The sequence below is a fragment of the Capra hircus genome, chromosome 29 (assembly GCF_001704415.2).
Source record: "Capra hircus breed San Clemente chromosome 29, ASM170441v1, whole genome shotgun sequence".
Taxonomy (NCBI): domain Eukaryota; kingdom Metazoa; phylum Chordata; class Mammalia; order Artiodactyla; family Bovidae; genus Capra; species Capra hircus.
In genome coordinates, this window is record NC_030836.1 from 43,926,072 (window position 1) to 43,937,527 (window position 11,456).

Below are 11,456 nucleotides of genomic sequence, written 5' to 3' on the forward strand. Positions count from 1 at the left end.
AGAGATAAATAGGTAACCTAACTGTGTCCAACTTTTGCCTCCCCGGTGAAGTAGAATCAACAGATCTGACCAGGCTTGGGCAGAACCGGTCTCCCTTTGCAAACAAGCAGCGGCTGTTCCATTGCATTCATTTTACAGGTGCCTCCTCTGAGGACCCCAATCAGAGACCAGCCCCACTGGTGGGGGTTGGGGAGGCTGGTTTTCACTCCTCCCTGGGGTTCCCCACACGTGAAGCACGCAGCCATGGTCCAGAAGGCCACCGTGACTTATCAGCCTCCAGACCTGGCATTCTTGGAGCCCAGGCCCCTCTTCCACAACCCCATAGAATTGCTGCAGCTCAAGAATGTCATTTGCATTTTACCGAGCCAAACGTCAGCTAAAAACCCATCCCGCCCCCACCTTGGAAAACCCTTCCCTGGGAAGCTGACAAGCCTTTGGCCACAATAAACAAAACGACCCTGATCATATGAGCTACGTGTGGCTCCCAGGGTGCCATAACCCTGGCAATGGTTTCCACATTGCTGCTGGAGAAGCCATGTGGGGAATGGTAATGTGCCCATTTAGCAAGGACGGTCCAGAGATCCCAGTGGGATGGGGGTGGTTAACAGAGGGGAGACAATACCTGTATCCTGGTAGGGGTGGGGGAGGGAAGCACGTGCAGGGCAGGTGGGGGGAGAAAGCTGGAGCTGGCATGAATGGGAACAAGAGCCCGTTGCCTGGATACAAGTCGTGTGACTGGGCAGCATTCTGGGAGGACCTAGGCAGGCATTGAAAACAAACAGAAAAAGCAGGATGAGAACCCCAGATTCAGACAGGTCTGGCAGACACGCGCCCCCCACGCCAGAAACTTCCCTTGCTCTCGGCAGGAAGTCAGTGCCCAGCGACTGCCAGCCGACTGCTCGGCCCCCTCTAGCTGGCTCAGCAGTTTCCTTAAGCCTCATTCCTCTCACTCATGACTCTAAAATAAGGCTCTGAGGGGTGGCGGGCCCTTGGTGACGGGGGTGGGAGAAGCAGAGGAGTCCAGCTGGGCCTGGACTCCTGGGACCCACCTGCTCTAGAACCCGCTTTGGTGGCATCTTCCCTGGTCCAGGTCGTGCCCCGGGCCCTTGAGACATAAGCCCAAGGGTGAAGCAGGTGGTTCTGAAGAAGCGAAGTACTGCACTCGGACCACGTTTGCCTTCCACGCCTTGATGCCCCAGCCTTGCCCTTGGCAGGGTCCCCAGCCCTCTCACCCGCCGGCCCAGGGGCCTGCCCAGCCTCCTTTAGCCCCTGCTCAGCCACCCTTTAGGCTCAGGCTCTGTATCAAGGAAGGTCAAGGGAGAGCTGCCAAGGGAACAAAAGCCCCTCATCGCTCTGTGTCTGGGACCCCAAGTGTATACCAACCCCCAAAGCTGGGGGTTCTGGGGGTTGGAGGCCCTGGGGGGTGAGGACCTGGGCAGGGCCGTGACTTCTCCTCTGCCATCCACCCTTCCTGCCTCCTGCGGCCATTTCAACCTCAGTGTTTCCTTTCCCTTGGCTCAGGGTCACCCATCCAGGCCAGCTCAGCCCAGCCTTGCTGCTTCCCCTGATGCTGGGAATAGCCATTTGGGCTGATTTTTCACTTCTCTGTTTGATACATACTTCCTTTCCCCTGACCCTGGGGCTCCTGGCTGAGCCACCTGAGAGCCAGTCCCGGCGGGACACATGTGGCCTCTCTCCCAAAGAACCCTGTAAGTAGATGAGAAAAACCTTGACTGGTGGAGGGTAGAGGAAGACTTTTTTTTTTTTTAATTACTGAGATATTGGTTGGCCAAAAAGTTCGTTCAGGTTGTCAGTACAGAAAACTCGAATAATTTATAATTGTAACAGAGATTTTTTTTTTTTTGTCATGGGGCTTGTAGAATCTTAGCTCTAATCAATCAGGGATGGAACCAGGGGCCCCAGCACGGAAGTGGATGCACCAAGTCCTAACCATTGGACAGCCAGGGAATTCCCAAACTTCACCACTTTAGTGTATATAATTTAGTGGGTTTTAGTACATTCACAAAGTTGTACAAACATCACCACTACTTCTAGAATATTTTCATCACCCAAAATAAACCCCGTACCCACTAGCAGTTACTCACCACCTCCACCCCACTCCCATCCCCTGGCAAACGCCAACCTGCTTTCTGTCTCCACGGGTTTGCCTCTTCCAGGCATATCGAATAAATGGCATCATAGCAGTGTGCACTATGGTGTCTGATTTCCTTCACGTAACATAATGTTCTCGATGTTCACCCAAGTTGTAGCATCGTCAGCGCTTCGTTTCTTTTTATGGCTGAATACTATTCCGTTGTATGTGCATGCGTGCTAAGTCATCTCAGTTGTGCCCAACTCTTTGCGACCCTGTGGGCTGTAGCCCACCAGGCTCCCCTGTCCATGGGATTCTCCAGGCAAGAATCCTGGAGTAGGTTGCCATCCCCTCCTCCAATGGATCTTCCCGACCCAGAGATCAAACCCAAGTCTCTCAGGTCTCCTGCATGGGCAGGTGGGTTCTTCACCACTAGCGCCAGCTGGGAAGCCCCATCCCATGGTACAGGTGGGCTGTATTTTGTTTATCCATTTATCAACTGAGGGACATTAGAGTTGTTTCCACTTTGGGGCTATTGTGAGTAGTCCTGCTATAAACACTCATGTACAAGTTTTTGTGTGAACGTGTTCTCAATGCTCTTGTGTATACACCCGGGCTCTAAATTTATGAAGCAAGGGAATACAAGGGAAGGGAGGGAGAAGGGAAAAAAGGAAAAGAAAGAAGAACTGAGTGAGTGACCTGGAGCCGTGTTTTAGAGCCAGATGACTCAAACAGTCTAGACTTGTGAAGGAGTTTGGACAGATTCTGTGTGTCTCAGGGGATCTTTGAAGGCTTTTCTACAGTAGACAGACAACATCCAGCCTGTAACTTAGGAAAGGGCTGGCAGTGCCACACAGGGCAAAGTGAAGCTGAGAGAGATGGGAGACACTGTAATAGCTGTCAGAGGACAGGACTTCCTTGGTGGGCCAGTGGTTATGACTCCACCTGCCAATGCCGAGGGCATGGATTCGATCCCCAATCCAGGAGGATTCCAGCTGTAGAGAGGACACTGAGACCATGCGCCGTAACTACTGAGCCAGCATGCTGCAGCTAATGAAGCCCACACAGCAGCAAACATGCCCAAAAAAGAAAAAAAAACCCAGAGGACAGAGCCTCACCAGCACCCTCTGTTCCTACAAACAGTACCCCAGTTTCCGTGGGGGGGACCTCCCCCTCCTCCCTTGCACGCTGCATTTCCCTGGCCTCAGTGGTTGGCCAGGGATAGACACAACCTAAGACACGGTAAACACAATGGCTCCAAGGCTTCTGCTGGAGGTAGGAGAAAAGACACAGCCACGAGGGTGGAGCTGCTGCAGCCATCTTGCTTCCATGAGGGGAAACGCCTCCTGAGTATGGATCAAACCAAAGGTCAGAGAACCAGAAGCTGGGGGAGAGAGAGGTCAGCACCAGGCCACGTTGTCTGTCCATAAAGTCCAGAGGTCAAAAGGATGGGCCTTAATCACCTGCACTCAGGCATTTGGATGCCTCTGGCTCCTTGACATCACCATTCTAGATCTTCTATCCCTGAGCAGCCAGGCCTATCTCTGCTCCCTCTGGGTCTTCCTGGAAATGCCAAGGCCCTAGGGGCCTCAGGGCTGGCCTGCTCTTGGGCCCACCAGGCCCATGGTCAGCTCCAGACTCCCCCGCCCAGACCCACCCTCCTCCTCCTGTCAGCCCAGAGCCCTCCTGACAGCTGAGCACCGTGCAGCTGCCCAGGGCCCCTCAGGAGTCTCCGGACAGCTGCCGGCTGTGACCCTGCTGACCCCTGCCCCTGTACACTGCTCCTTGAGAGCCCAGGCGTCCGCCCCAAGCCTGGTGGGGCCCTGAAGAGCCCCATCTCTCCTGCCAGCTCCACTGCTCCCAGATCTTCCCAGGGTCTGAAGCATTTCTCGCTGAGAAACAGAACTGGAGGCCTGGAGGGCTGAGTCAGTGGGCCCCACCCCAAGGAGTGAGACGCAGGAGAGCCAGGCCAGCAGAGGCAGCCCCATAGCAGCCCCTCCGGCTTCTTTGCTCCGAGGAGCTGGAGGAGCCCTCAACCAGAATCTGGAAGGCTCGCCTTGACTGAGCCCTGGGGCCCACCTTCCCCTGAGATCTGGAATCCTCCTCAAATGTTCTGCCCCCAACTTAACTTCTAAAATACACACACACACACACACACACAGGCTTCCCAGGTGGCACTGGTGGTAAAGAAACCTGCCTGTCAATGCAGGAGACTTAAGAGACTCGGGTTCAATCCCTGGGTCTGGAAGATCCCCTGGAGGAGGACATGGTAACCCACTCCAGTATTCTTGCCTGGAGAATTCCATGAACAGAGGAGCCTGCTGGGCTACAGTCCATGGTGTCACAAAGAGTCAGACATACACTTTCACACATATATAAACACTTCATACACTCAATAACAACAACAACAACAACAACAACAAAACCCAATCAAGAAATGGGCAAAAAAAAAGAAAAAGAAATGGGCAGAAGACCTAAATAGCCATTTCTCCACAGAAGACATACAGACAGCCAATAGGCACATGAAAAGATGCTCAACATCACCAATTATATGCTGTTGTTTAGTCGCTAAGTCGTGTCCAACTCTTTGCGACCCCTTGATCATGCCCACCAGACTCTATTAGAGAAATGCAAATCAAAACTGCGATGAGGTACCACCTCTCGGAAGTGGTCAGAAATTTAAAAGTCAATGGTGGTCATCATTAAAAAGTCACTGGTCATCATTAAATAGTTTACCAAAAAAAAAAGCCTACAAGTAACAAATGCTGGAGAGGGTGTGCGTCTACATCATTGGTGGGAATGTAAATCGGTGCGCCCACTATGGAGAACAGTATGGAGGGTGCTCAAAAAACTAAACACAGAATCGCCATATGATCCAGCAATCTGACTACAGGGCACATATATGGACAAAACTATAATTCAAAAGGATGCATGCAAATTAAAAAAACCACACACACAAAAATATACAGGCACCCCTGGGTTCATAGCAGCACTATTTATAATACCCAAGACATGAAAGCAATCTAAATGTCCATCAATAGATGAATGGATAAAAAAATATGGTAGGGATTTCCCTGGTGGTCCAGTGGTTAAGACTCCCAACTTCTGAAGCAGGGGGCAAGAGTCCTATCCCTGGTCAGGGAGCTAAGATCTCACATGCTGCCAAATATTTTTTTTAATGTAATATATATATATACACATATATACCATTTGCAACAACTTAAAGATTATCATACTAAGAGAAGCAAGAAAGAGAAAGACAAATACCATATGATATCACTTATACTTGGAATCTAAAATATGACACAAATGGGAAATTCCCCAGAGATCCTGCGGTTAGGATTCTGGGCTTCCACTGTGGGGGCGGGGTGGGGGGGGCACATGTTCAATCCCTTAGTCCAGAAACTAAGATCCTGCATGCTGTGGCATGCCAAAAAAAAAATAGTAAAATGAAATATGACGCAAATGAACTCATCTACAAATTAGAAATATACTCACAGACATAGAGAACAGACTTGCCGAGTAGGGGTGGGTGGAGGAGGAATGGATTGGGAGTTTGAGATTAGCACACGCAGATTATTATATATGCATAATATATACATATAATATATCTGAACCACTGGGTTGTTATACACAGAAATAGTTTCTGTTACACCAGAAACTAACACAACATTGTAAATCAACTATACTTCAATAAATCAAATTAAAAGCAAAACAAAAAAATCTCAAATGTTCTGCTCTTCGAATATTTCCGGGGACTTCCCTGGTGGTCTGGTGGTTAAGACTTTGGCTTCCACTGCAAGGGGGTGCGGGTTCAATCCCTGGTAGGGGAGCTAAGATCCCACATGGTGCACACCCAAAAAAACCAAAACATAAAACAGAAACAATCCTGTAACAAGTTCAGTGAAGATTTTTCAAATGATCCACATCAAAAAAAAAAAAAAGGTCTTTAAAAACAACAAGAAAAGAATATTTCCAATCACAGTGGTTTTCCTCTGGGGCTGGGGATTGAAGAAGCAGGATCAGGAGCAGGAGGTCTCAGGGAATTAGTCATGTCCATTCTCACATCCTGTTTAAAATCTTTTGCCATGTGCATGAATTTTTTTTAAAAGAAAGAAAATAATGTATATATATATATATATATATATATATATATATATATATATATATATATGTGCGTGCATGCTAAGTAGCTTCAGTAGTGTCTGACTGTGTGACCCTATGATCCGTAGCCTGCCAGGCTTCTCAGCCCACGGGATTCTCCAGGCAAGAACACTGGAGTGGATTGCCTCCTCCAGGGGATCTTCCCGACCCAGGGATCGAACCCGAGTCTCATAAGTCTCCTGCACTGGCAGGCGGGTTCTTTACCACTAGCACCACATGGGAAGCCCCATATAAATATACATACAACTCTCTAGCCCTTCAGCTCTGTAAACCTGTCCCCTGAGGGCAAAGACTTTGTCCTGTCCCTGTAGAGTGCCTGGGACACTGTCGACCCACAAGAGATACCCACTGAAGGAATGCAGGGTCATAACACGTCCTCACCTCCATCCACAGAAACAGATTCCTAGAGAGAAGGACGCAGCATCGTGCCACTCTGGGCCTCAGCCCATCAATTTCCACACCCGCTCCTGTTCAGACGCCTGCCATGCCGCCAGCTCCTGTCGGGATCTCATCTCAGCATCGAGATGCAGACCTCAACCAAAAAGAACCCCTGCTCCACCTGGAGTTTCCACTCCAAGGTAGACACTGCAAGCCAGCAAGCACTAGCACAAATCCTAAGCAGAAAACCCAAGCAAGCCACATGGGAGGGGGGCCGGGGAGGGGCCGAGCAGCCGTGCCTCACGCAGAGGTGGCCGGCGCCAAGCCCTTTGGCCTCCTAGACCCCTGTCTCCTGTTTGCCCCCTGTCTGCTGCCTCCAGTGCCCTGCCCTTCATTCATTCATTCATTCATTCACATTCACGGGCATCCACTCTGGGGAAACAACCGTGGTTACAGTCCAGTGTGGGGGCAGGGGTGGTGGACATGAATCAGATGACGAAGGCACAGAGAGAACGATGGTCCAGAGTTTCTCCGAGGCAATGTGACATCAACTGGGCTTGACCCCATGGCTGAGAGCTGCAGAATAAAGGAGACCGCCCAGAGAAAGGAGAAGTCATGCAAGGCGCCTGCGCCTGGAGCCTGGGTGCGTGCAGGACGGGTCCAGAGCAGAGGGAGCCAAGAAGTGGCTTGGGGTTGGAGGCGAGCAGGGCCACTGCCCAGGGTCTGTGGCCACCAAAGCATGTGAGCAGAGGTGTGTGGCCATCAGCTCGGTGTTTTGCATCAGTCATGACGTGGGATGGAGAGTGGGCAGGGAGCCGCTGGGATCCTCCACTGCCTTTGATGACTCACCTGTCCTCCCTTCCTACCCTGCCCCCTCATATCAACCAAGTCATCACCCTGGACTGGCCTGACCCCTCCTTCTTCTTCCTCCCTGGCCGCCGTAGCCCATCTATCACCAAATTCCAATCTTTCGACCTCATTATCTCCAGCGCAGGCTTTTACACCATAGCTTAGAGACAAGTTCTGTCTCTCCTCTGAACCAGCTCTCCCCAAAGTGGCTCCTGCCTCCAAACAGGCCTCTTGCCCTACACTCGTCTCTGAATCGACCCTCCGAAGCATACTTCTCAGTCAGTTCATGGAAAAGGAAAGAAAGTTGGCCCTGAAGACTATGAAAAATGGCCAACCTCATTTATCATAAGAGAAATGTAGGTTAAAACCATACCAAGGCTTCCCTGGTGTCTCAAATGGTAAAGAATCTGCCTGCTATGAGATCCAGGTTCGATTCCTGGGTTGGGAAGATTCCCCTGGAAAAGGAAATGGCAACCCATTCCAGTATTCTCCCTGGAGAATTCCATAAACAGAGGAGCCTGGCGTGCTGCAGTCCATGGGGTTGCAATGAGTCGGACACGACTGAGCGACAAACACTTCTGCTTTCACTTTTCAAGCTTCCCTTGTCTTTAGTTAGTGTTTGCCAATCACGGTGACAACAATAAAAAAGATTGGGACTTCCCTGGTGGTCCCGCGGCTAAGACTCTTCGCTCCCAAAGCAGGGGGCCCAGATTCAGTTCCTGGTCAGGGAATTAGATCTCACAGGCCACAACTAAAGACCCCGAATGCTTCAACTAAGACCTGGCACAGGCAAATAAATAAATAAAAATTTAAAAAATAATCAAAAAAGCTGAGAACCTGATACCAATGAAGCTTGAGGAGAAGCAGGCCCTGTGGTCCATGTGGGGACCCTGGACCTGGTACATCCCCTGAGAAGGACAAGTGGACACAGCTGACCAAATGACAGCTGCGAGTGTCCTGTGACACTCGTGTGCCCGCGTGCCAAGTTGCGTCAGTCATGCCAACTCTTTGTGACCCCATAGGCTGTAGCCCACCAGGCTCCTCTGTCAAGAATACTGGAATGGGTTGCCATTTCCTCCTCCAGGGGATCTTCCAGACCCAAGGATCAAACCCACATCTCTTACGTCTCCTGCATTAGCAGGTGAACTCTTTACCACTAGCACCACCTGGGAGGCATATGCCTCTTGAGTTCTTATGAACTTATTCTGCAGCTGTGCTCACATGTGTGTAAAACAGCGTCTATACAAGATGATACACTGCAGCGCCGCTTGTCACAGAAAGTCCTGGGGACAAGCTAAACGCCTATCAGCTGAGACCATTACGAGCTCCCCATGTCTGGAGCAGAGAGAGCAGAGAAGGTGCTTGAGACTGGAGAGGCCATAGTTTAGGTAAATTATGGGGCACCCCATGTGGAATACTATGCAGCTGTGAGAAAATTACACTGAGGACATATTCTATGAGCGGATATGAAGTGGTCATGAGTATAGTGTTAACTGAAAAAAGGAAGGTGCAGGACAATGTGAATAGTAGGGGTTTAAAAAAAATGCAGCTTCCCACAGCCCCTGCAAATTCTCCCCCACCACCCCTGGCAATGGGGCCTCTCCTCTCCCTGCTCCCACCATGGCCTGCTGTGGTTTGGGGCTCTCCTTGTCTAAATACTGCCATTTGTGTAAAAAAATAAAAAGGGCTTCCCTTGTGGCTCAGCTGGCAAAGAATTCGCCTGCAATGCAGGAGACCCTGCTTTGATCCCTGGGTTGGGAAGATCCCCTGGAGAAGGGAAAGGCTACCCACTCCACTATTCTGGCCTGGAGAATTCCATGGACTGTAGAGTCCACGGGGTTGCAAAGAGTCAGACACAACTGAGCGACTTTCACTTGTGTAAAAAAACAGATGAGAGAGGCCTTGCTTGTGCAAAGAGTGTCTCTAGAAGTGTTTACGAGAAACAGCACTGGTTGTCCGTGGGGAGGAGAACTGGTGCCTGGAAAACAAGAGTGAGAGGGAGACGTTTTGCCCCTTGTGATTTCTAAATTGTGAACCGAATGAAAGCGCTACCATGTCAAAAAAAAAAAAAAAAAAAGTAATTTCAATGAAAAAATGCAATTCTGGTCATATCGCACTCACACAGATCCTTGATTCTCATTCAGCAGCTAGCACGAGCTATTGTCTGTTTCTAATTATTCTTCTTTTTGGCTGTGCTGGGTCTTCGTTGCTATGAGCAGGCTTCCTCTAGTTGCAGCAAGCGTGGGCTACTCTTCACTGCAGTGCGAGGGCTTCTCACTACGGCGGCTTCTCTTGTTGCAGAGCACGGGCTCCGGGGCTCCAGGGTTCAGCTTCTGCGGCACATGGGCTGAGCTGCTCGGCAGCATGTGGAATCTTCCCAGACCAGGGATCGAACCCATGTCTACTGCCTTGGCAGGCAGATTCTTATCCGCTGCACAACCAGAGAAGTCCTGCTTTTAATTATTCTTTAATAGGCAAGATTCTTGGTGGGAAGTGACAGAAACCCAATTCCAACTGGACTAAACAAAAGTCATTAAGTTGTTGGTTCATATAATGGATGTCTGCTTCAGGCAAGACTGGATCCAGGAGCACAAGCCATGTCATCGAAAGTCATTCTCTTGGCTCTGCTTTTCTCTGTGCTGGCTTTATTCTCAGATAGGCTCTTCCCTCGGAGTGGCAGAGCTGGCTGCTGGGGGCCCTGAGTTGACGTCTTGCCATTTGTCGCCGTATCAATCACAGGCTGAAGCTCATTGCTCATATATGGTGGTGAAAGTCGCTCAGTCGTGTCCGACTCTTTGGACCCCATGGACTATACAGTTCATGGAATTCTCCAGGCCAGAATACTGGAGTGGATTGCCATGCCCTCCTCCAAGGGATCTTCCCAACCCAGGGATCAAACCCAGGTCTCCCGAATTGCCTGCAGATTCTTTACCAACTGAGCCACCAGGGAAGCCCTTGCTGATATATGCCTATCCCTAAACCATCCCCATCACTCAGATTGGGCAGACCAGGGTCTCAGACCCACTTTTAGAGCTTGGCAGTGGGGTCAATCATACTAGAGGCTCTGGAAAATTGATGGGTGGTCCCCAGAATAAGAAGGATGGGAGGTGAGCAGGCAAATGGTGCCCTCTACCCTCTTGGTCTTTCCCCCTCTTCTATGCCACAGTCTGCTAGACATCTCTTGTTTCCTAATCACACCATGCGTCTGCTCGCACTCCTTCTGGCCTCTGCTTTTGCCCTTGCCTGCTCCCCCTGAAATATCCTTTCCATTCTCCAACTGGCAAATTCCTACTTATGCATTAATATCCTGCTCGAATATCACCTCTTCCTTGAAGCCTTCCTGGCTCTTCCACCTGCTTCCCCGCCACTAGCAGAACAAACCCGTCTTACTGCTGTTCTTTTCGGTTCTTCCTTCAACCCATTTCCTAGGTGGCATTAGTGGTAAACAGACTGGCTGCCAGTGCAGGAGACTTAAGGGATGTGAGTTCAACCCCTGGGACGGGAAGATCCCCTGGAGGAGGGCATGGCAACCCACCCCAGTATTCTTGCCTGGAAAACCCCATGAACAGAGGAGACGGGAGGGCTAGAGTCCATAAGGTCACAAAGAGTCAGACACGACTGAAGCGACTTATTAATAGTATGTATGCAATCTATTGTCGCTGACTGGGCCTCATCCATGCCTGTGGAAGAAAAGAGATAAATCAGAGCTGGCCTCTGCTTTCAAGGATCTCCATTATGGCACAGAATTGGTCATTTGTTTTACCCGGGGTATCTGTTTTCTGAGGGCTGGAACCCAGCCTTGGCCATCTGTGTCTTCTCCAGTTGGCACAGCCCTAGGCACAAGGTAGATACCAATGAGTTTTCAAAATGAATAATGACAAAGTGTCTCAAAAGGGTGGGAAGTGTTGAACACAACCTCTGCTAACTCTGTGTTGCCCAGACCAAAAGACAGCCATGTGGCTCAGAGGTTCCC